Source organism: Amblyomma americanum, chromosome 2, assembly GCF_052857255.1.
Source record: "Amblyomma americanum isolate KBUSLIRL-KWMA chromosome 2, ASM5285725v1, whole genome shotgun sequence".
Lineage (NCBI taxonomy): Eukaryota > Metazoa > Arthropoda > Arachnida > Ixodida > Ixodidae > Amblyomma > Amblyomma americanum.
Window position 1 is genome coordinate 115,096,032 of NC_135498.1, and position 25,979 is coordinate 115,122,010.

At 47.1% G+C, this 25,979-nt stretch overlaps 1 long non-coding RNA gene across 1 annotated transcript; it reads left to right on the forward strand.

The window, feature by feature from the left end:
* Positions 1–5,309: 5,309 nt before the first annotated feature.
* Positions 5,310–25,406, forward strand: LOC144118992 (uncharacterized). The gene is made up of 4 exons (XR_013312214.1): positions 5,310–5,418; positions 22,665–22,745; positions 24,175–24,222; positions 25,330–25,406. It is a non-coding gene; the product is annotated as an uncharacterized LOC144118992 (long non-coding RNA).
* Positions 25,407–25,979: the final 573 nt, after the last annotated feature.

The window sequence follows — 25,979 nt, forward strand, 5'->3', positions numbered from 1 at the left end:
ATTGCTTCTAGAAATGTCACAGCAATACTGTGTCACTTCCGCTCTAAACTGAAAGTGTACTTCATGCTCCAGCAGATTAACGCGAAGTCTTTGACGAAATGACACAGGTGTGGGGTGCTTTCCATACACGATTCAGCTGTATGCATGCTGTGTAAGACCACACAGTAACAACACTGAGCTACGTTTACTAATGGTTCACACGCTGTTCAGTCGCTTTGAAGCATTTGCACAAAACTGTGTGCGTTTGGCAAAACACAAGCAGCATCAGTTATCATCGGCGCATATACGTGCACTGTGTCTTGACACTTACGAAGGAGCTGGGCTATTGAAGCAAAAACTTCACTACGCTACCTCGTAACGATTTCTTGGTGCTTGCGGTTTTGACCTTCAAGTGAGCCAGTCAAATCTCTTACTGCGCGGTTCGGGTGTCCACCGATACATGTGAGACGGTTCCTACGCCATTTCTTTTCCTCGCAACCGGTTAGAGTTTCCTCCTGAGAACTCGTTCGGGTGTCCACCGATATAACAATTGACAACTGGACGCCTCACTCCAGTTGTAGTCAACGTAGTGCTGTTCGGGTGTGTTTATTGACGTGCGAGAGGTAATATATACACTATTTTGTGTATATATTACTTCTCCCCCTATCCTCACTTCCTGTACCCTCACCTTTTTCACTTCATTTCTCCGTTCTGCCTGCTATCCTTTATTTCCGCAGCCCCGGCTGAGGTGCTTCAATATCGATGGCAGATGCCGGGGCTAGCAAGAATCTTTTCCTTCCTTTGTGTTGTTACTTTAATAAACCACAACAATCACAACAACTGCGATATATGTGAGTAAGTTAATGCGTCATTTCTTTTCTTCAAAACGAATTTTAAAAATCAATCTAATTTTCTTCGAAAGCAAAAGAAAGGCGCATAACTGGCCACTGGGACGGTGGGCACCTCAGTCGCGCTTTAAGCTACGTGGCGATAGGGACAGATGTGGGCTGCATGCGTTGGCATTCACAACGTTGTAGCAGAAACGCGGCACTAAAGCTTTAGGCCGTCGGCTTTCTTTGTGTTAATTGCCCTTAAAGTTGACAGCAATCTAGAAACCAATGATTTTGAGGAAAAGAAGGCGCATAATTGGCTCCCTGGGGCAGTGGACGCCTCAATCGTGAATTGAGGTACGTGGTGGTGGGGAGAAAGATGCGGGCCGCATCTATTGGCGCTGAAAACGTTGTGGCAGACACGCGCCACTGCAGTAATTAGCCGCAGCGTTCATTGGGTGACCAACCTCTCAAGATCAACCATTAATTTATCCGCCACCTGGCAGAGTGGGTGCATTGCCTATCCAGTGTGCGGAACGAATTCAATGGTAGAGGCAAAGCCGCGTATACTTACCTGATACAACAGAGTTTTCGCTCTCTGATTAGGTTCAGCACTAATTGAATCGCAGAATATTTTTTTCTATTTTCTCAGAAAGTGAGTACCAAGAAGAAACCAGCGCGGTACCAAAGAGCAATTTGTCTTTGCGCTGATAGGGCACTAATATCAGCTTGAGAATTTTGGTGTTACTCTGAAAATACATTAGGGATAAAAATATCAAAAATTATAAAATGTACGCGGTTGAATTTCAATTCTGAAGTGATCAGGACCGTCTATAATAACAATGAATAAATTATAAATCATGAAATAGTACTACTGGCAGTGCTTGATAAATACCTAAAAAGACAGGAAACTGCTAAAAATTCTTTAAAAGTTTTTTAATGCCACCGAATTACCATTGCTGCTTATTAACGCCCCATTTGTCTGTCTCGACGAACCTGTCTTCCCTTTGTTCAGCGTGAAGAGGGATTCGTGCGCAGCATTTTCCCCTCATAGGAGTACCACTGCTGATTCATTGCAACACCTCGTACTGCGCCAGAGAAAAGGACATTCGTTTGACACTCCTAATTTTTTGTTCTCTGATAGTAAATATTTGATGTGAGGGTTGGTACTTTTGCAGAACAAGGAATATTCCCTGAATTCACCAATGACCATGCCGCTGGAAGCTCGCGTCCTATTTGCTGTCCTCACAACAATAAAAACGAAAGTATCTATAGCAGGTTCTGTATGTGAAATACGCACAAGAGTAGGCTTCCATCCGCAAATAACTACATGCCTATTCTGACTTTTATTATCACACAGGGGCCCTTAAACAAGCGCACTCACATGTTCAAAACAGGTGGTTTAGTCAAAACAGGTGGTTTAGGGTTCTCGAAATTTTTGCAGCTCATATCTCTCGAATGTGACGCTCGAAGCACGGTACAATGAAAATTTTTGGTGCGTTACTACTAGAGAAGAAATTGCAGCGAACGCGCACCACTCATGAAAATATATCGAGCTTCAAGACAACTTTGGAATACGGAAGACCTTTTTTATGCAACAAAGTATCTCTACTTATTTACATACCCTTAAGGCCCTAAGGCACAAAAATAGTTACGGGGCACATCTGTAGCACAATATAATTGTTCAATATATGAAATACAGAGCAGCAGGCAGACACTAAAAGAAAAAACTAGGCGAGTTCATTAGGATTGATTTTTTTGCCTCACCATTTCGGCTTTTTTATTTCCACTTCCTGTTCACTCGTGTGCGGAACAAGGTAATCATGATCCTTAATTATTTCGCTCTCTGTAATCCATAAATAAATCCCCTCTGCTATTCCTAGAGCCTACGGTACAGTCACCTACCACCAGGTCTCCAGCCAGCTTCTTGCATACCTTCGCACTGATGTCAGCCAACAGTAAAGTGTACAGTGGTTTTACTTTGCCCATTGCTGATTCCACGTCTTCATAGAACCGTTCGACGATCTGGTTATGGTGGTTAGATGTGGGCATCCAGGCCTGCACCACCTTAAGTTGTAAGATCTTATAAAGTCTAAATATAATAACTGCCACCCTCTTGTGAATGCTGCAGAATGCCAGCTTTATCCTGGTTGACGAGGAATCGCACGCCTAATTTCCGTCTGTCCTCTAATGTACGATTGCACAGTACGCGCCGGCCCTTTAGTACTTTGTCAACATCATCAGACTGACTACGCTCACTGCAGGAGAAAGGCATTTCGCATGTCTTTCAATTAACCCGATCCTTTGCCAACTGCGGCCACTGCATTCCAGCAACCTTTTTAATCTCATCCGCCGACGTAACTTTCCGCACAAGTGCTCTTTTTAGTTTGTTAATGAACACCTGTTAGTTTGGCCAAATGCGTCACATTATAGATTAGAGTAACTGCATGAGAGCCCTTTGAGGACATCTAACAGATCAACAGGGCTGTTGCTTACTAGAAGCCTGTGTCACAGTAATTAACATTCGCAACCCTGCATACGCCAGCAAGCCGTTTCGGGGAGGAAAATGCTGCTTTCCCCATTTGCGAGATAAAAACCTGACTGGTGCAGCTCCATTTTGGTGGCAGCGAGATATAACAGCACTCGTGTACTGTACAAGTCAGTTTGCACATTAAACAACCACGGGTAGCCTAAACTATCCTGCAGCCCTCCACTGCTACATCGCACACAAGCGACACTCATATCCACAGTTTTTCCAAACTATCAGAAGCTCTTTGCTGCACTATGACGCAAAGCCCTCGTGCAGCTTCGGGTCATTAAACTCCACATCTCGTTCATCTTACTTTTACATTTAACTCTCAGAATGTGACTCATTTTACCAGATTCCTCCAGTGGCTGAGTATATTCGTACTGGTGCTTTTTTCACAGCGGCAAAGGTGCTCAGAAATCTCAGTGAACCAACAAGGGCAGACCATCAGGAACGAACACATGAAGGAAACAACGAAGTGAGTCCATATGTTGAAGCCGCCACGCTGTTTTTAAAAAGAAAGAGGCTAAAGGGAAATAGTTAGACCACTATTTTACGCTCCACAAGGGCTTGCCTAACAGTGTGTGGACTAGAGAGGGTTATCATCACGCAATCTGGCAAGCAGCACCACTACCATTACCTTTTGAAATTTGTTGAGATGTATGCTATTACTTTATCCTGTGGCATAACTGGTGTTGTAGAGAAGGCAGACATTAAAACTAGATTAAAATATCAGTGATACAGCAAAAGAAAAGGATTAATGGTCACCTAGGCGTGCGATCAGAAGCTGCATACAGCTGCTGACCCCAAAGCTTTCACAAGCATTGAATATTAAAAATGTGGACACTGCTGTGCCAGCTTTCCCGCTGTATTTAATTTGCGGAAGAGCATTGCCATATTGCCTCAACAGCGTGCAGTGTGTAAAACATTTTTGGCGCGGCCTTTCGGTGGTTTTACTAGGTTTCTCTATATATAACGTAATTTCTGATAACAAAATATCAACAAGGTTCATAACAAGATATAAAATAGGTTGACGCGTTCACGTCTGTGCCTGCTCCTTCACCTTGTTCTGTATGGCTTTCGTTGCTCGTGTCCGAAGGAAGTCCAATGCTTATTGAGTAGTATCAAAAATCGCACTTGAAACTCTTGCAGAGTAAACGAAATGCTGGAGTGAAATATTATTACCATTATGATTTTAGTACGTGCATAAATAAAAGAAATCCATAACAGTGATGTATTCTATGCAATATAACATTTTGTAGTTTCGTAGCCGTTCGCCCTGCGTTTTTGCAGCTCTTATGCACTGAAGCAAGTCGCAGATACTCGATGAATATTATTGACTTGCTACACACCCACTTCCAGTGGCTCCCAGCTGGACAGAGGTCTCAAAGTGATTGAATCCTATTTGAACTGGCATTGGCGCATGATATCTAGCCACTTCTCAGTTATTATTCGGTCCCGGTTGTGTATAGGCTCCTGCTCAGCCCTGCGTTGGGAAGTCGGCAAGGCGCGTCAGGCAGGGGAAGTCCGCCTCTGGGAGGCCGATGTCAATTCCCAACGTCGGCCCATGGTGTTGCAGCAAGGTCGGCCCGTGCAGTTCTGGTCGGCCTGCCTATGTAAGGCCTACGTCACGCCGAGCTCGTTTTGCGCCTTGGGATAAACATCTACCTGCTCAGCCCTGCGTCGGGAAGTCGGCAAGGCGCGTAAGGCAGAGGAAGTCGGCCTCTGGGAGGCCGATGTCAATCCTCAACGTCGGCCCACGGTATTGCAGCAAGGTCGGCCCATGCAATTCTGGTCGGCTTGCCTATGTAAGGCCTACGTCTCGCCGAGCTAGTTTTGCGCTTTGGGATAAACATCTAGTATGGTTGTACTGGCGCATGCACATCCACATTAGTGTTGCCATAACCAACTTAGCCACTAAATTAGCGTACGGGATTTTTTTTTTGCGCAGGGTTAACAAAGGCACCAGAGGCACATCAACAGTTGTGGAGAGAATCGCTGTCTTGGTAATGACGCCTTTCAAGGCACACAGCTTTGAGGCTGCTGCTGTCCTTATCCTGTGTTTCTCAGTCACCACATTCGGTAAGTTTGCACGTAAGGCGTCGCATTTGGCGCCATTTGCGTAATTATCATATTTTATTACAGTGACAATTACAAAAGCTGCACAAATTCAGCTCCAAAGTCGTGAAGTCAACGAAGAGTCCTGCAGACTGTGTGAAGCTGCATGCCACGACTTTCATAAAGTGTGTCCTTGTAGGGATCAATGAAATCGCGTGATTTTGCACACTTGTAGGGAGATCTACATTCGCGAAAAAGTTCATTGCACTAATGACAATCTCAATATAATAGCAGACTAGCTTTCGGCAAAAAAGGAGCAGGTTATCACTACCAAGTGGAGAGTAGCATGCCAACTGATAGTTTAAAAACAAAATTTAAAATGGCAGCAGCATGGTGTCACACTAGTTGCTACAGCGTTTTTCTTTTCCATCTGCAACACAAAGACTTGTGCGCAGCTGAGCCTTCCCTCATCTTCAGAGGCGGCGAAAGCAGCCTTTGTTGTATTGGAGCAATTGCACAGGTTAATTTTATCATACCTGAGGTTAGTTCATGAGGTTAGTTTCCTTCCGATTAAAATATCAATTGCGAGTCAGCGATGGTAGCGGTACCGTGTTGTCTGTGTTCATTTCTCAGTGTTCCTGTGACGCAGCTTTACCAACTGTTTAAAAAATTCATCAGACCAGCAGTTCTACGATTACAATCTTGCCCAGTTGTCGGTGGGGACAGTTGTTTCTAATTTGTGTTTTTCATGGGAACACAGAGAAACTTACAAACAAACGAAGGAAAAATAGCAAAGGAAAATACTTATATTTTTGGGTAACCTTAGTGATAAAAAAGATAGAAATCCTGATAGTAGATTGTGAGTACACAGCATGAAAACTGAAGGGAGCACAAACCCGTTAGGAAAAGAAGCCAGAAAATATTTTTCTACTGCTTCGAAGATAGAATAGTAATATTTTGTACTCCGTTTACAGCGGCCGCTCAGATATACAATATCACTCTAGATTCTGTTCTCATTGAATCCAAAGTTCTGAAGACTGGACTTCTATAACAAAATACACGAAAATATATTGGGCTGCAGAACAACATGCAGATCAATAACAGTCCGGACTGTTGTTCTTTACAATTCGCCGGGAGGAATGTAGTTAACGATCAGGTGCGTTCAACGGGAACCTAGAACTACCGTGGCATCAAATACAAGCACGCACAGCATATTAATAGTCTTTACCACGTCGGTCCTCCCCCTTAAACGCATCGAAGACACGGAACAGTATTCTTACTTTGATCTCAAGGATGACTGATTCATGCTAGCGCACACTCGTTGATTTAAGCGGCGTGTACAGCAGTTCCTGGGTTTTTGAGTTGGGCGGTTGCTAGACGGACAAGGAAATTTTCTATGCTCCCTTGGGCTCGCTTAGTACCAAAAGAGTAATACGGGATAGATTACTCATTAGCATCCACACAAGCGCAGCCATATGCCTACAACATAAAGCTACAGCTTTCACTGAAACTTAGCGCTTTAAAATGAAGTCATCCTAGTCCAGGCCCACTGCCTCATTGTTACAGTCGCTCTACCAACTGTACTAACCGAGACGGCTACCACATGGTAGTGGGAGAAAGTACTGATACATAACTCGGAGTAGGAAGGATGTTGGCTCTGTTTTGCAGAATCCTCCAAGGTAGAGAAGATTTGTAACAAGAAAGTAATTACTCATTAGTATCCATCCAAGCGTAACTCTATGGCTACAAAGTAAAGCTATTCAGCTGTCACAGAAATTCCGTTATTGAAGAAAAAATTCTCCTTGTCTTGGGTTCGACGCCAACATTACCATCATCATTACCAACATCATTACACAGTTCCAACTTCTAGTTGTTGATCAGTCCTCTCTGGCGCTATCATGTGCTAGCCGTCGCGGTTAGCTCAGCTGGTAGAGCGACTGCTTTGGTGATGCAATGGTGCTGCGTTCGAGGCCTGGACAAGGACGAATTTTTCTTCAAATACGTCGTTCCTCTGCATCCTGTAAGAAATCTTAAGCATGGCCCATCTGCAACCTACTTGGGTCAGCTAGGTCACATTACTCTGTGAAGTCATCACCACCTGCTTACCAGGTTTTGAGTAAACTGCCCACCGCGGCAGGTGGCAATTAAATTAATCTTCGGTCACGTGAGGTGGCTCCCGGAGGGCAACCTCGGCCTCACTAGCCCAAGCGGTGGTAGCACCTGCCATCTCAGGGCAGTGGAGCATCACTTAACCTCAATAATCATAGCACCACTGCGTCAGGAGCTTTCTGAGGACTCCTAACGATCTAAGATATTAACGCTATCGCGTCACACTCTTAGGGCGGATCTTAAATGGCACCTAGAAATTTTTAGCACTTGCGTTCATTTTTTCCTCTCTAAAAATGTCTCTCGAAGCCACTTCTGTTGCACTTTACTTACAGACGCTATGCATGAACATTCTGCAGAGTAATTGCATGCGAGGTTTTCGTGTCCCGAATGACGAACTCAAAGTACTTGCTTATGCAGATTGCCTGCAGTGCTTCTACTAAGGCATGCCTTGCAAGGATAAAGTTGTTCCTTTGACTTAACAGTGTGGCTCTTTTTGGCGCCTAGATGAACCGTTCAGAGAGTTGTGGTGCATAGTTTGGTGTGTGAGAAAGTGTTCACCATGTAAATATGCTGAGCTTTGTGGGAGTGTCGCTGTGCAAATACCTCGGAGTCACTTTAAGTTCGCACAACCTTAGTGAAAACTAACATAACTATCACATGTGTAATCTGCAGTGCCAGGCTAAGATATTTGTGCCACACGATTTGTTAATACGTTTCTGGCATCCGCTTTTTTCTAGTCTTGGCGATTATTCATTAAGCCAGGCTTTGCATTTACCGCTGTCGCAGAGTGTTAGCGTTTCTTCTGTGGGTGGAGGAGGAGACATATTTTAACGAAACAGGGTTCTTGTGTAGGGTTCAACGCTTAAACGCATTAACAGTGAATACACACTTCGACCTGTCAGGAACGGCAGGCTTGGTTTAGTCCATCGTTAAGTTTGGCAGATCCATTCTTACTTCCTTTTTTATGGAACACTTTCCTCCATATAGTTCGCGCATTCTTACAGAGAAATTTAGGTAACGCTTTGTCCACACCTATTGCGTCCTGTAGCCTTAGTCACTCTATTGCAGTTCGATAGCGATAAAGGCCTCGTTCCCCAAAAAATGTACTGTCAGCGTTGGAGTCGCAAGCGGCGGTGTTGTGAGCGAAGAACCAGGAGCATTACTCTAGTGGGTGCTGCCCAGAAAGCAACCTAGGAGGCAGGTGAGCCACCTATAGCTGACGTAACCTTGCGGCATCAACCCAACATGGCCATTGGATACTGAGTAAACTGCCGCCCATGAAATGTGGCAGTTAAATAATTATTGGTCGCTCGGGAAGAGCAATCTACACCGCACAAGGCCCACAACTGGGAGCACCTGCCATTGTAATGCACTGGCGCATCGCTTAACCGCCTCATCACTGCGGCAGCAGCGGTATCAATACTCCCAGCGATCAGTGATTGTAAAGTAGAGAATGACCTTCAGCATATAGAAGATTTAGACCGTTACACTAGCGCGTAATACCTTTAACATGGAGCTCATATGTCCCCTACGATTTTTTAGGGTGCTTATGAAGAAGATGTACTTTGCTGTACGCGTTCTCGAAGTCCATATGAAATTAAGCTTTTTTTTTCGTTGTCGCGCAAAAGTTTATCTGAAGACATTACTTTAATGCTATTCCCTGCGCACATTCACGGTTCAATGTACCTGAGACTGTGGGGCAAGATGCACCTTAGCTTTTGCAATTTTTTTTTCGTTAATAATGAGAACTTTCCTCGCGAACGTTATTCTGTAAATAGAATACTTTTACAGAGTAGGTCCCTCCCCCCTATAATATCTGGATGTCCCCTCACCTGTTTCATTTCATTTCACCTGTCTGCCGGCTATCCCTCTACTTCAGCTGCCCCAGCTCAGGTGCTTCCCGTAGCGATGGCTGATGCCGGGGCTCGCAGAAATTATTTCCGTCCTTTTTCATTATTAAGGCGAAGGCTTTCAAATGCTCATACTCGTGGTGACCGTCCGTCCGGTCAAGTGACCTCGCGGTGTCCGTTCGTGACATCCTAGGTCACGTGATCATTTCCGTCTGTTACATCCTAGGTCTAGTCACGTCACCTCGCGGTGTCCGTCTATTACATGCTAGGTCACGTGACCTTGTCACGTGGCCACAACCTGCCAACTGGACTGTGAGAAAACTGCCCACTGTGGCGGGTGGTGTGATCCGCCGCCAAGCAACAACTTCGCATGCGCAATGTGACGTCACCACTCAAATTCAAATTACTACAATGAGTCACAAACGGATTTTGCTTAACCCACTGTTAACAGGTATCTAATGCCTCCAACAAATTTTTATTCTCAGTAAAACACTACTCCAACTACTAGTTTCTTCTAGAAGCAGCAATGCGGAAACATTTCGCGCGAAGACGGCTTCAGAAAAAGCGCATTTTCGTGTAGTCGGCGTTGCTACAAAGCAATTAAACGTAGCTTCTAGAAATCTAAAGCAGCTGTTTTGTTCTGGAATGTATTACAGTCGACCTTTTAGAAGCAGGTCAATTTGGTTTCTCACAGTTTGACACTTTATGGTAATTTATGAACCTCTTTATAACTTTGATTCTATTGGCTTATACAGTTAATGGAAAACTCGAATTATGACGCGACGCTCAGAATCTGTTGGTTTTGCTTCGACAAAATCTAATTTTAGCCAATTAACTTTTTCACTCACTGACCTGCATGACTTGACAAATTGAAGCGGAGACGCACTCCCCCTTTGTAAGGAGTGCAACCTTTACACCCTGGTGGTGCCCAGTTCTAGTTGTTTTCTTTAGGTTTTTAGATTTCTTTTGCGTCGCTTTCAGAATTATTTGTAAATAGGTCATGCGCGTTTAACATAATTTCCATTTCACTACAACATAGAAGAAAACAGCAACGATCGAAGAGTGGAAAAGACGTTGAAAAATGGATATACGCCATTTGCATCCGTGCTCGTCGGAGTGCCGTACGGGGCTCAAGACATCACCTTTATATTGACCGGGTTCCTGAGCCTTCACTAACCTGGCAAATATTCAGTCTCTGGAAGAAGTAAAAGCGACTTCTCAAAGTTCAGAATAAAACAGAAAAACAGAGCAGTGCGACACAAAACAATGCAACCCCCACGCACTGAGAGCCGAACAGCAGTCTTGGACCACATAATCTGGCAAAAGCAAAACGGGCTGCTGTAAATCAGCGATCACTAGTGTCAAGCAGCGAGCATAACGTCCCCGCCAAAGCCCCCTTTCCGCTTGCGAGTTGCCCTTGTTATCTCCGCCACTCACGCGGGAACACCCTACTTGTTTCGAACCCTGCGCAACCCCATGACGCATTGCAGCACTCGCCCCGTTGTCTTGTTTTAACCCGAGAGCTTTAGTAGGTTTATCGAAAAATAAAAAAATCTCCGACGTCGGCGGAAGCGATTTGAAGTCGCTCAGCTAGGCTGGTCGCAGTAATCACCCGCTTCCGTAAGCTAGAAGGGCCTCCTGGCTCACGTGACCTTGTGGTGGCATCACAATCTGCCCACCAGATTGTGACCAAACTGACCACCGCAATATGTGGCAGTTATTGTCAGGTCGCGAGAAACTGCAACCTGTGCCGCACAAGAACCACCGCTGGTAATACCGCCATCGAAACCATTGGCGCACCGCCCACCGCGCCATTGGGTTAGTACTAAGTGAGATATGGGTTTGCGATGTTTATGAGCTTGAGTGAAGTGAAAAGAAGAAAGATAAATGTACACGGCACTAGAGCAATACGCATTGGAGTGGACAACATTGCTGCAGGAACCCGGCGCTGGAGCACAGGCCGCCGGCGTACATTAAGTAAATCGGCATTGAAGATAAAAAAGTTGAAGACGCGCGTAAGTGGCTCTTTGCGTCAGTGGACACCTGAATGGCGTGTTCAGGTACTTTACGCTGCCCATCTGCGAAAAACTATGCTTCCGTGCAATATTTCATGCATAGCAATGATAAACCACGAGCCATCTTTAACGCTGCGGCGTAATACCCTTAACGGGGAGCTAAGTGTCCCCTACAGTTCCCCTACTTGAGCTCCATGGCGGCGCCGTTGGTCCCGTGGTTGGTCACGTGGTGCGAAGCAACTGCCGCTACCGGCGGCGCGGCGCGCAAAGGCTGCAACAGCTGTGCGCATGCGCCGTGTCAAGTGGGACGAGGATTAAGAAGGAACGCCCAGAGAAACAGAGCGGCGAAAGACTGGTTTTGCAATTAGACTGAGCAAGTTCCACTCGGCCAGATGTAGTTATCGCGTCACTCCAGGTTAACCAGAGCTAAACCACAGCCATTTTTTTCACCAGCAATGGTAAGGAAATGTTCAGAAGTTTTAGGACAAGTTCTGCTATGAGCTGGACGTCGGGTTCGGATTCATGTTCAGGCTCAGCCTAGCCACAGTTTCTCGACAATGGCCGCCTAAATTTTGTGTGAATGCTGCCGTGGCGAGAATTACAATAAAATTTATAGCCTATAGCGGTATTCACACCCCAAGGCGTGTTCTTCCAGAAGGTGAACTGGTTTTATTGAAGAATTAATTCTATAGGTGAATTGGTAATAAAGGTGAATTATTCTTATAGATTAAGTGATCCTCAACGTGAAAACGCCTTACAGATGAATTGGTAAATTAGCTGTGTTTTTTATAGAACCAGTTGACCAATGGTAGTTTTGATTATCGGGCTGCCTCAAGCCACGCTACTAAACAAAGACGAAGTCGGAAGTGTTGAAGGACGCATTATAAGTCATTATATAATTTTTCTTGCCTTCAAGACCGCCACGATCAGCACATCCAGATTTTTTAGATGCTGCTTCGCTTTGTCGCTTGGTTCCTAATCATGTCCTGCCAAAACATAGCTGCATAAGAAATACATCTTGAATAATCATACTAAAACACACGTTATGTAATTTTAGGATGACTAACACATTAGAAAGAACGCACTAAGTTAAGAGTCGCATCTTTGTCGACGATCAAGACAACAAAAATTTAGGAGACACACGCTCCGCATTAAGGGGAGGACACGATACCATTAATGGCTTAATGCTTATGAATTTGTCATTTTCTACTTTGCATTCAACGATCGCTGCGCCTCCTCGTGCCACTTCTTTGGCAGTGGTGCAGCGGTTAAGCGTTGAACCACTGCCCTGTGATTCAAGGTTCTGCCAGCGGTGGGGATTGTGAGAGCCAGGTTGCTCTTCCTGGCCAACGTCTCTCGAACTATCACTAAGTTAACTGCTACCTCCCGCAGTCGGAAGTTGGTTCGCAATCCGGTGCACAGCTTGTGATGACGTCACGAAGTCATGTAACCTTGGTAGCCACCTAGGTTGCTCCTGTGGGAATTTGTTGCTCAAGCAGCTGAAACAGACTCATGATTTCCAGCCGAACGGGGCCCTTAACGCTGTCGTGTTAAAAGGTCACACGCGATACTTTATACCCAGCCCCATTCAGGGTGTTTGTTACTATGCAGAGCCACGATTTCAAAATTTGCACTCCGTAACACTTAAGGAATGTTCTCATGTGGATCACTCTCACAGCATTCACACTGCACTGTATCAGATGTCAGTTACCAGTGAGGACACCACTCCTCAGAACACTGTATGAGTGCGTGCACATCTTCTAATTATTTAAGAGCGTTATCTCTTACTCATCACGTTTCTAGATTTCGTGGTGTCTGCTACCACCCTGAGATCACAGTGCCATCTGCGGCAGCAGCTAGAAAGCAGCAAATCTCGCACTGAGACTTGTAGCGCCATCTACAATAGCATTGTAGAAACAACCACCTGCCGCGTGCCAATGATGACGTCACAGTCCAATACGGTGGATAGAGCTGTAGCGATGTGAGTACGACGTCAGGGGACAAAATCGCGGCATAGTTTTTGTTTCACAAATCCAAGTTGGCGGCCTTTAGAATTTGTTGCGCCCACCCATCTCTTTCCTCCCTCCAAACAAAAAATATCATATAAGGGGAGGAAAACTGTCCAGTTACGGGACCGCTACATGTGCATACATTCGACTGATGTTACTTAAAGGAAGGAAGAAAAGGAAAGAGCACGGGCCTGCCTACTGGCTCAAGACGAGCCACGTTCGCTGCCGCGTGCTGATGTAGGATACCTGAAAGATAGGAGGGCAGTGTAATCCCACAGGCAGCGCAATACCGGGCCGACCTGTGCCAGAGTGCGTCTAGCACGCCGCCAAATTCCAAAAATAAGTTTAATATCTTGGGTCCAAGGACCAGTAGCAGATATTAAATCAAATATCAACCACCTAAACCCGCTTCCGTACATACATTCGTTCCATTATATATACTCCGACAAAAATGGACACCCATCCAGGGACAGTTGTGTATCGAATTTCCTAGGAAAATAAAACCCTATTGGTTGTGGTATAGAAATAAAACCACAATTAAATAAAAGACAAACAATAAACACATCCAATTAACCGTTTAAACGTGACCGTATCGCACCGCAAGCCGAATTCTAGGCCCACATTCACCCCCAAACGCAGCAAATTCAGTTTGGGACGTATCTTGTGGGGGTGTAACTCGACAACAGGCGCGTTCTTCTTCGCTTTCTTCTTCTAGTAAACCGAACAGCTAACGCTTGTTACATCAACGTCTTCCAGACAGTGGATGCCTTTTTTGTGTGAACAACTGATATTTTATGTGGCATTATATGCCCCGCAGAGGTTGCACAAGCTGGTTGCTGAATGGCGCACAATTTATTGTTGGCTAGCATGTTGCTTGTGGCACATAGGAGCGCCTTAGATAAGCAAGTCTTCCAATAATGAATGAGCACTGGAAGCCATTGTCTACGTGGGCTGATCTTAAGTCGCCAGTAAAAAGGTCACTGGGGTCTACATCTTTCATGAAAATAGTGCCACCGATAAACGGTCGAAGCACTCAAAACCAGGTTTAATTAGACGTGCTAGGCGTCCAGGACAGCACGGAGCTCACGCGAGGAAGAAGACGAAAACTCAGCCCCTCGAGAGCACAAGGCATGGCACGTCCATCTAAAACAGTTCGGCCGTGGTATGGCGCCACTGGATTGATTGGGACTATGGCATTACTCCCCCTCTCTGAAGGGCAACGACTCAGTGCCGCAATAATGAGAAGCACGAAGACAACGGACGGCGCATGTGTCCGGCGGCTGGTGTGGACAGGCCTTAAGTGCTAGCGGGCGTGGTACGGCTTCATCCGTGCGACATGGACGATTTCGGGGGTCGGCCGTCTAGAGGAGCGAACTGTAACCTGGGGAAGAACTTCATAGTTCACTTCACTGACTTGGCGGAGTACCTCGTAGGGGCCAAAATATCGGCGTAGAAGCTTTTCGGAGCGCCCAGGCATGCGTATTGGGCTCCAAACCCAGACTTGTTCGCCGGGCTGGTAATTAACAGCGCGGTGGCGGAGGTTATAGCGGCGAGCGTCGAGGGCTTGCTGGTGCCGGATGCGCTGTCGGGCAAGTTGGCGGGCGGCCTCGGCGTGACGAACGAGTTGGCCAGCACCCATAACAGATGAGGTACTACTAGTCGGGAGCAACATGGCGTCCAGCATGGTTGTGGCTTTGCGACCATGCACTAAACGAAATGGAGTGAAGCGTGTCGTTTCTTGTAGAGCAGTTTTATAGGCAAATGTGACGTAAGGGAGTATGGCGTCCCAGTTGCGGTGGTCTGGGTCAACATACATGGAAATCATGTCGGCGATCGTCTTGTTGAGCCGTTCGGTGAGGTCGTTCGTTTGAGGGTGGTAAGCGGTTGTCTTGCGGTGACTGGTGGCGCTCAGGCGCATAACCTCCTGCGTAAGGGCCGAGGTGAAGGCCGTTCCTCTGTCAATTAAAAGGATGGCGGGTGCATCGTGACGAAGCACAATATTTTGAACGAAAAAGTTCGCAATTTCCTCAGCGGTACCACGAGGGAGAGCTTAAATTTCACAGTACCGGCTGAGGTAGTCGGTGGCGACCGCAATGTAGCGGTTACCCAGCGAAGACTCCGGAAATGGGCCCAGTAAGTCCATGCCGACTTGGTGGAAGGGGACTTGTGGCGGATTAATAGGCTGCAGTAGTCCGGCTGGCTTAGTCCGCGGCGTCTTGTGACGTTGGCACTCGCGGCAAATTCTGACGTAACGCTGGACAATTGAAGCAACCCTGGGCCAGTAGTACTTTTGGCGTATCCGCGCCAAAGTGCGAGAGAAACCCATGTGACCAGAAGATGGGTCATCATGGCACGCCTGCAGAACTTCGTCGCGCAAGGTCGCTGGTACGACGAGCAGATAGGCAGCTTCCGTCGGGTTGTAGTTTTTCTTATACGGAACGCCATCCCGCAAAAAGAATGACGACAGTCCACGTGAGAATATTCGCGGGGGTGACGCAGCGCTTCATTCAAGATACTCAATGAGAGGCCGTAGTTCACTGTCGTCTCTTTGGTGTTGAGTGAGGACGTACGTGCAGATGGCGCCGAGAAAAATAGAATCGTCGTCGGGATCAGGTCGGTTGACCTCGATAGGAGCACGAGACAGACAGTCGGTATCACTGTGCTTCCTACCGCACTTATAAACAATGGTGACATCGAACTCTTGAAGGCGAAGGCTCCAGCGCGCAAGCCGTCCCGAGGGATCTTTGAGGTTCGCCAGCCAACACAGCGAGGGGTGGTTACTGACGACCCTGAAAGGGCGGCCATATAGGTACGGGCGAAATTTAGTCACTGCCCACACAACGACCAGGAATTCTTTTTCAGTGGTGGAATAGTTTGCCTCAGATCGTGACAAGGTGCGGCTCGCGTATGCGATTACGCGTTCGAGACCATACTGCCGCTGCACAAGGACCGCACCGAGGCCGATGTTGCTGGCGTCTGTGTGCAGTTCAGTGGCGGCTGACTCATCTAAGTGTTTAAGGATGGGCGTACTTTGGAGACGAGTTCGGAGGTCTTCAAAGGCTTGCTGTTGTTCCAGGCCCCAGAAGAACGGTTCGGAATCTTTTGTGAGGCGGGTGAGGGGCACAGCGATCTGAGAGAAGTTCTGCACAAAACGCCGATAATTGGCGCAGAGACCCAGAAAGCGGCGAACGCTTCGCTTATCGGTGGGCACAGGAAAAGCAGCCACGGCGGCTGTCTTATCGGGGTCGGGGCTAACCCCTTTAGCACTCACGATGTAGCCCAAAAACTTCAACTCTTCGAAACCGAAGTGGCACTTGTCGGGCTTCAGGGAAAGTCCGGCCGACCGAATTGCTTCGAACACAGCGCGCAGGCGTCTCATGTGCTCATCAAACGTATCAGAGAAGATGACAACGTCATCCAAGAACACGAGACAGGACTGCCATTTCAGATCGGCAAGAACAGTATCCATCATCCGCTGGAAGGTTGCAGGAGCCGAGCACAGGCCGAAAGGGAGCACCGGAATTCGTACAGACCGTCCGGTGTAATAAAGGCGGTCTTTTCCCGGTCGAGTTCGTCCACCTCGATTTGCCAATAGCCGCTGTGTAAATCTAGCGATGAGAAGTACTTGGCGTGGAGCAGCCGATCCAGGGATTCATCAATGCGCGGCAGAGGATAGACATCTTCTTTTGTGACTTTGTTTAAACGTCGGCAATCAACGCTGAACCGTAGGGTTCCATCTTTCTATGCTACTATAACAACAGGCGACGCCCACGGGCTCGTCGACGGCTGTATCACGTCGTCCTGGAGCATTTCTTGCACTTGGTGGCGAAAGGCATCACGCTCCTTTGAAGAGATCCGATAAGGCAGCTGACATAACGGCCGCTGGTTGGCGTCGACTATAATTCGGTGCTTAGTGAGCGGTGTCTGCCTAACCTTAGAGGTCGAGGCGAAGCAGTCACAGAAAGACTGGATAACGCTTTCGAGACAGCGTTTATGATTATACGGGAGGTTCGGGTTCACGTCAGTTTTTATGGGAGTGGTCGGTGCCTCCACTGATGCCGAGACTTCGGACAAAGCGTGCTGCCCCTTGAATTCGCCGAGTTCTTCGAAATACGCAATAACTGTTCTGCCAGGCAAACAGTGAGGTTCACAGCCAAAATTGGTTACCAAGAGCTCGGTTCGGCCATTGTTCAGCTCGACAATTCCGCAAGTAACACAGACTTGCCGACCAAGGAGCAGCGACATGTTGCTTTCAGCGAGGCCACGAGTACTAGTGATGTCGCAATCTACGGTAACAAACATGCTAGCTCTTGACGGGATTAATACGTGGTCGTCAAAGACGCGTAACTTAGTCCCGCGTGGCTCGGGGTCGCCGTCAACAGGGGGTTGAGTGGAAAATGACACGACCAGCTCCTGAAGGTTGATGACAGCACCGTACTCCTGAAGGCAATCCAAACCAAGTGCCAGGTCTTTGGAGCACTCCGGTAGCACAGCAAAGCAACCAGGGAAAGTAGCACCGCGGATCTGGATTCGTGACGTGCAGACGCCAATTGGCATAACCACATGGCCACCAGCGGTGCGGATCTGGGGTCCAGACCTAGGGGTCAGCACCTTTCTGAGAGCCGTAGCTAGCCGACTGCTCATTACAAAAAAGTCAGCGCCGGTATCCATAAGTACGGTCACATCGCGATTATCAGCGATTACTGGGATTTCGGCAAACACCAGTCGGTCGCAGCACGTCGTTGTCGTTCAGGTCATAGGGTGAGGTCGTCGTCGGTCGGATCGTAGCCGCGAATCGTCGGGTGGAGGCTCTTGACTTGATCCAATAGCGGCGGCCCTACCCCCGGGGGATGCCGTCTTCAGTTTTCCTGATGTGGGGACGCGCCTCTGAACTGGCTAGAAAAATACGGGCGGCTTGGCGAAAAAAACCGCCTTGGGGATGGCGAACGGGACTGGCGTCGCCGCAAGGTCGTTGGCTGCACGTTATCGGACAGATACTGCTCGATGTCCCGCGGCCGTTCTCCGTAGCGTGGTCGAGGGGCGTCAGGTGAAAAACCCCTTAAGCCCATTCTGCGGTAAGGGCAGTGGCAGAGCATGTGGCCGGGCTCCCCACAGTGGTAGCAGAGCGGCCTATTGTTTGGCGTACGCCAAACGCGCGCTTTGCTCATGGTGGGCAGGGGCTCCTGCGGTACGACGGGTACAGCTGCAGTTGAGTACCGCAGTGAAGGCACAGGAGTGACCGGAGAAAAGGCTTGACTCACTGGCCCAGGACGACTTTGCAGTGCTTGACTGTAAGTCATCACATAGGGCGCTGGCTGCGGAGCTGGTGGCGTCTGAACAGCTCGCCGGACTTAATCTCAGACCACGTCCGGTATGGCAGCGACGCTGGCCTGTGGAGCTTCAAAGCGAAGTTTCTCGAGTCCTTCGCGCACCAGGCTCCTCACAAGCTCTCGAAGCTCCTCAGTGGGTAACGACGTGGGCGTGGAGTGGTGAGCGGCTGCTACACTATCCTGACGGCCGTAGTGCGCGCCCCGTTCTTGCAGAGAACGCTCCATTCTTGTTGCCTCTTTGGCAAAATCAGCCACCGTTCTTGGCGTGTCACGCAACAGTCCGGCAAACAATTGCTCTTTGACGCCGCGCATTAGGTGGTGTACCTTCTTGTCCTCGGGCATAGCAGGGTCGGCACGATTGAAGAGTCGCGTTATGTCCTCGATGAACATGGCTACGCTCTCGTTTGCTGCTGCGACCTTGATTGCAAGGCGATTTCAGCCTTCTCCTTTCGTTCGCTGGTGTTGAACGTTGCTAAGAGCTCTCGGCGAAAGATCTCCCAGTTAGTGAAGGAAGCTTCGTGATTCTCATAACACGTCTTGGCCGAGTCCTGTAGTGCGAAGTACACGTTCCGCAATTTGCGCTCGCCATCGCACTCGTTGAAGCCCGCCACACGGTCAAAGCTGGCCAAGCAATCTTCGACGTCCTCAAACCTCTCACCGTGGAATGATGGGGGCGACCGAGGCGTGTGAAGGACGAACGGCGGGGCATTCCCGGAATGCTGACTTGTCTGGCTAGCCGTAGCGGACGTCATGGCCCTTGCTGGCCTTGCGAGTTGGCCGAACTCTGGTTGTAGGCCTCGCATGCGGCGGCTCGCCTTGTGGACTGGTGTTGTAGCCACGCGTTGAGAACTGACGTCAAGAGTGTCCTCAAGGTCAGCGTACATGGATCGCACCCGGCACCTCCACCAAATGTCATTGATAAACGGTCGATGCGCTCAAAACCAGGTTTAATTAGACGTGCTAGGCGTCCAGGATAGCAGGGAGCTCGAGCGAGGAAGAAGACGAAAACCTCTAGCCCTCGAGAGCGCAAGGCATGGCAAGTCCCATCTATAACAGTTCGGCCGTGGTATGGCGCCACTGGATTGATCGGGACTGTGGCAATGGCATCTTGGGTACACCACAAAAATTGGCATAGTCACAAGGCACATGATCATTGCCTCAGAGAAATGTCCTAGATCATACGAAAGCGCACGCAACTGTGAAGTCGAACCCGGACCCTGTATAACGCATTTCGTCAGACTAATTAAGATGCAGAGTTACTCAAAGGCTGTAGCACAAGTGCGTGCCCTCCAAAAGTCAGAAAACCATTGTAGTGTCTGATATGTCATACAAATAACAGGTTAAATACCACTACGCCTTTTAAAGAGACAGGTTCAAAGGCTGTTTCAATGATTCGGCTAGGAAACCTTTTTGCTACAACAAGCAAGTAACTATTCCTGATACGCTGCTCAACAGCTCTTTCTGAATGACGATGCTGTTTGAACTAATCATAGGCAGTTCAAAACGATAGCATTATTTACCACATCGTTGCCCCGTTGCTGCGTTGCAACAACTGTAAAATATTCAAGAAATGTTCGGCACATAATTTTGCGCACTGAAAGACTCTCAGGTGAAAAGTAATACACACGAGCGTCGGCACCGTTGTTAGGATGTGCATGTTTCTATGCATTGCCTTTAAAAGCCCCGTTCAGAAGAAAATTCGGCGTCAGATTTGAGAGCGAAAATTCAGGTGGTTCCCAGAGAGCAACCTAGAATGTAAGTGGGCCACCTAGGTCACGTGACCGTGTGGTGTAAACGCAACCTGCCAGCCGGACAGTGAGAAAACTCCGTAGAAGGTGGCAGTTAAATTAATTATTGGTCGTTCGGGTAGAGCAACTTTGGTCGCACAACGCAACTTGGGTGAGCACAGGGCAGCGATTCGCTAGTGCCCTGCGCGCAGAAGGTCGCACAGTGCAGTGGCGCATCGCTTAACCGCTGCACCACTGTGCTAGGACTGCTATGAGGGCGCTCAAGGATCTATGAATGCAAAGCAAGAGAATTACCTCCTGCATATAAGGGAATTAATCAATTTCTCTATCACGTCATACCCTTAAGGCGGAGCTTAAGTGCCCCCTCTAATTTTTCTTTTGTCCCGTGTCTAATGTTTAATGCGCTGATATTATGTACCCAAGCAAAGACTCTGAAAGAAATGTCAAGTATGCGTTGATTACATTTTAAAAGTACAAAACTAATGGGTTTACAGAGGTATAATCAATTCTTTATTTAATGCTGAAGCGTTAAGAATACCGTTCTCAACGGCCGGGACAGGGTGGCCCAGAAAGGGCACCCTATGGCCAGCCAGGTGTACAATATTCTCTCGGTCTCGCGCACACGGCATGGTAAAAAATTAGCCGTCCATGTGACATTGTCACGTCATTCTAGGTAACGTGACGTTGCGGCGCCGTTAAAACCTGGCCACCGGTTTTTGAGAAAACTGCCCACCGCGGCAGATGGCTGCTAAATTATTGACTGGTCGCGAGAGGCTGCTTGCAAACAGCAACCTGGCACTCACAAGCTTCACCGATGCAAGAACCTGCCATTGGAAATCATAGGCGCATCGCCATTGGGTGTCCTCTTTGAGGCGAATCTAAAGAGTCCTCTCCATTGTTTTTCACCATACTGTGCCAAATCCAGCCTAATGCTGCTACACTCTTGTTCATACAATGATACAAACACAGTAAAGAATTATTGTCAATACTGCTCTAACATCTGTGGGCAAAAAACCCCGGAACGCACACTTAGCCTTCCGTACAGCTGTAAGAAAAACTAAACTTTCTAACCATAGGGCGCTTTCTCTTGAAATGGCTTCCCCGCAACCAGTAACTTATTTAGCTTATCTCTCCAAAAGTACTCCAACTCCACCGTCAAGAACGCCACGCTATAGCGGAATGAAAAAGCAACGGCGAAATCGAATTCAAACCCACAGTGGGAAAGCTAGGTAAATCTTAAGAAGTAGCACTCACTAGACACCTCCGCACATAACATATCTGGCTCGTGGGCTAACCAGCCTACCAGCGCAATTCGCCCCAGACTCACCGCCCCAAGTCACCACGAACTTCCAAAACTGCAACCCACCTGCGGTCCACTTTCATGCTCCGGAAAAATTTACTCGCAAATGTGAAGCCTCGGCTTATAATAAATGCAGTCAGTAGAGTAAAAGCATCGAAGAAATGTTGGTAACTCCACCTGCCATCTAACTGATGTAGTGGAAGCTTAGATGATAAGTGAAAATAAAGAAAGCTGCGTGGCAAAGCCTTCCTCTTTCTTTCTCTCTTTGTCTCTCCCTCTCTGTCTCTTGAAGCGAGTGAATAGAGATGTACAAATCAAATAGAATGCACAACTCAAATGTTCTCAACCGTAGCGATTTCCTATTGCGCGCAGGATGGGGTTTAGTGGCGTCATTACAACCTGACTATCGGATCGGGAAAAAAATGAGCACCGTGGCAGGTGGAAGTTTAATGATTGGTGCCGAGAGGCTGCTCGGGAGAGCAACCGGGTCGCACGAGCGACACCAGTGGCAACACCTGCCACTGCAGTGCAGTGGCATATCGATTAACCGCTACACCACTGGCCCAGGTGCCGTCTGAGGACTCCTAGAGATCTATGAATGTAAAGTCGCGAATGACCAACTCCGCATATATGGGCTTTGAACCCACTAATGCTATCCATGGAGTCATACCCTTAAGGCAGAGCTTCAGTGTCCCCTCCATTTATCTGCCCGGTGTATTAATTTATATGTTCCCGCATAAAGCTTTCGCTTGTCAGTAGCAGCGCATGTGTTCTCTTTCTTCCCTAGTCTTCGGTATTTAACCTTTTTGATATGTAACCTGTACAAGCTGGCTCAACTTGCCTTTTTGCCCAATGCCATCCCAGCTTTCTCACATCGGGTTTATGATCGCTCTTGAAATTCTTTTTCAGGATCAGTCGTCAATTACAGCACTGCAGTAAACTGGGACTCTTTCGAGAACTACGATTACAATTACAGTGATATCAATTGGGGTAAGTTCCGTTTCTCCTCAAGCTGGTATGAAAACTCGATAGGCTGCAACAAAAGCCTGCCATAGTTGAAAATGGTATGCAGACTGTCGTACCATAACATAGTGCGTCAGCTCGCGAAATGTAGAAGACAACACTATTGAACTGAATATTTGCAATCTTTCTGTACCCGTCTGGTTCCTCTATTCCACGTTGTTAAAATCAGTTTTATTGTTTGGTAGGCCAACTGTCAAAGTGTAGAAACATTTTCTTTGAGTGTTATATAACGGAGTTATGTTTTCTTAATGCGCTGTTTCTAACCGTACCTTTCCAGACATCATTTTTGCGCACCTTTCCAGACACAATGAGATACCGACGGGACGCGTGCTTAACATCAACTCCTGTTGCGTCCAGGGAGCAAGTCGCGCTCAGTGAATCGAAAGCACTACCTATCCCGACTACGCTGCAGTCCAAAGAGTCTATGCGTGTATTGAAGTAAATAAATGGCCTCACGTTTAAACCATGGCCAGATAAAAAGGCGTGTGTGATTAAAAATTGCGCTCACTAAGACTTAGCAAACAGTTTTTCCTAGACCGCACATATCCGTACCTACTCCAACATGTGAAAAGAAAACCTGGAACGTGGCGAACAATAGGTAACAAAATCGCCGAAAAGATTGATGGCAGGCCATGGTGAAGCTTACATTCTCAACTGCATTTCTTTGAAATTGTGGTCGAAGAAAGAAAAACTAATAGCAAAATAACACTGCAAAACTACAGGACTCTAACAAAGAACGTCACCAATCTGTTCACATGGTAGACAGTGGCCGCGCCGAACCATAGAGTCCTGGAATACGTCGGCATGAATAATCCGTTGATGTAACCATGTCTAACGACTGCCTTGAAAAGCCTTGAAACCCATCAGTAGGTGTCGAAGGTATGTCTATAAACAGGCCTTTTATACCAAATTGAACGTAACCTTTGAAGGGCAATCGTAGACGTCTTAAAGCGCACATAACGGGATTTTTTCAACGAAGAGGTAGCGAAATTTTACCGTACCGTACCGTAGCCGCTGGTAGGTATCGCATGGAACGTGGGGTTTAACGGCATGAAACAGGCGGTACTAAAGAACAGCGGATTAGCCCCGACTAAAAAACATTGTTTAAATGCTACAGACATCGCAGACTACAGAGAATATTTCCAATTCACCTTTATGTACCCTTATTGCGCTGCCTTGGGAGCAGCAGCTGAAAGCCAACATCACTGAACAACACCGGTGTGCGCTGCAAAAGCTACCCTCTTGCATGCACGTGTTTTCCTTTATCTGAAGTCTAAGTTCCCTCAATTCTGATGTCATGAAAAAATTATCCCAAAATTACAATTTCCTTGTGATGTCATGAGCGCTTAAACTATATTAGCATAAATAATGTTGATATCTTTTTTAAAACATTTAGATGCCTTTACGCCAAGACCGAAAACCGCTCCAGATGACATTGAAGTCGGTATGTTTTTCTTCGTATCAAGAATAAGCCTTACTAATTGTTTCTTACTTGCAGAACTTCCATTGCGTCTCTCTTTACAAACTGCTGTGTAGTTCTTGTAGTCACATCCTTTTCCTTTAAAAATTGCCGACGCATACCGCAACGTGCTCATGACTTCAAAAAAGCCACTTGTAAAATCTGTAACGGGCGCTTAAAATAAAAGCAAAGCAAAACCTTTCTACCTGAATATATACAGGTATTTATTCATTTCAGCGAGGAAACAGTATTCGTCGCCTATTATGTTGTATAGCTACAGCGTTAACGAACGAAGAATAAACAGACACAAATTGGGATGTCTTCTGTACTTTTTAAACCCGCCGCAGTGGCTGATGGTTAGGGCGCTCGGCTACTGATCCGGAGTTCCCGGGTTCGAACCCGACCGCCGCGGCTGCGTTTTTATGGAGGCAAAACGCAAAGGCGCCCGTGTGCTGTGCGATCTCAGTGCACGTGGTCGAAATTATTCCGGAGCCCTCCACTACGGCACCTCTTTCTTCCTTTCTTCTTTCACTCTCACCTTTATTCCTTCCCTTACGACGCGGTTCAGGTGTCAAACGATATATTAAACAGATACTGCGCATTTCTTTTCCCCAAAAACCAATTATTATTCTACACTTTTTAAGGTGACCTTTCTAGAAGAGTGCCTAGACAAGCAGCCCAAATAAGCGACCTTCAGAGAAAATTCTGCGAAGAAGCAATATTTTGCGGAGTTTTTTTGCTGACATTTAGCAGTTAAACGCAAGCTTCCCGCGTATCCTGCTATATACTGCATTTAGGAGAGCTTAAACAGCCTTTAACAGCCTGATATGCAGTCGTATTGTTAACGCACACTGATGCAAACACACCAACGCCATGTAATAACTAAAGCTCCTCATTCGAAAGGAGAACGCGCGCAACTTTAGACTGATAGGGTAATATAGCAGACGCGAATTTAACGCTCATGTTGACAGCGTTACCTTCACACCTAAGCATGGGCAACTCAACTTGCTTTTAAATTGTGCATCTGGAATACCTGCAAACATTACGGACGATTTTCTGTCCGCTGCAATTTTCCATTTTTCGATCTTTCAGGTGAAGATGAAGACTTCTGTGGCATCCTGGGTTTGATATCCGACAACGGCCCGGTCAGTGAAATAATGTGATCAGCTTTGAAAAGAAACTAAAAGTTTGTTTTCAAATATATAGAGAGCAACCGACATAATAAGCATGGCACAATAAGGCAGCAAAAGAAATTAGTCGGTCTGTCGTAAAGAGAGACAGCGGACAACTGCGGCTACCTTTTTCTTGATTGTAATAATCGGTTACGTAGCGCTCTGTGGCTATGCTCGCGGTTTGTCCTGCATCTAAAGCTATATTTAGCGGGTGTGAAAAGTGCCTTGTTTTTTTTTCGCGCCACTCACATCAAACTTGTAGCACTCATGTCCTGTCCAAAAAAACTCCCAGTCTGCTGTCTGAAAGTGTGTGGCTATGTTACTTCGGCTGAAGAATTTGCCTCAAAAAATTCGTTTCGAATTAGCGGCAACACTTTGTGCAAGCGATCTCTTTGATGACACCTGTAATTCATTTTTGACCTTTCATAAGTTATAATGATGCCATTTGCAGTGACATTAGCGCCTGTATCATCCGCACCAATCAAAAAAGGCAAATTTTAATCTGGCCTCCGTGGCCCTTTCATGTAGAGAGCTACGTAAGGAACTAAAAGAGAGACCAAAGACGACACC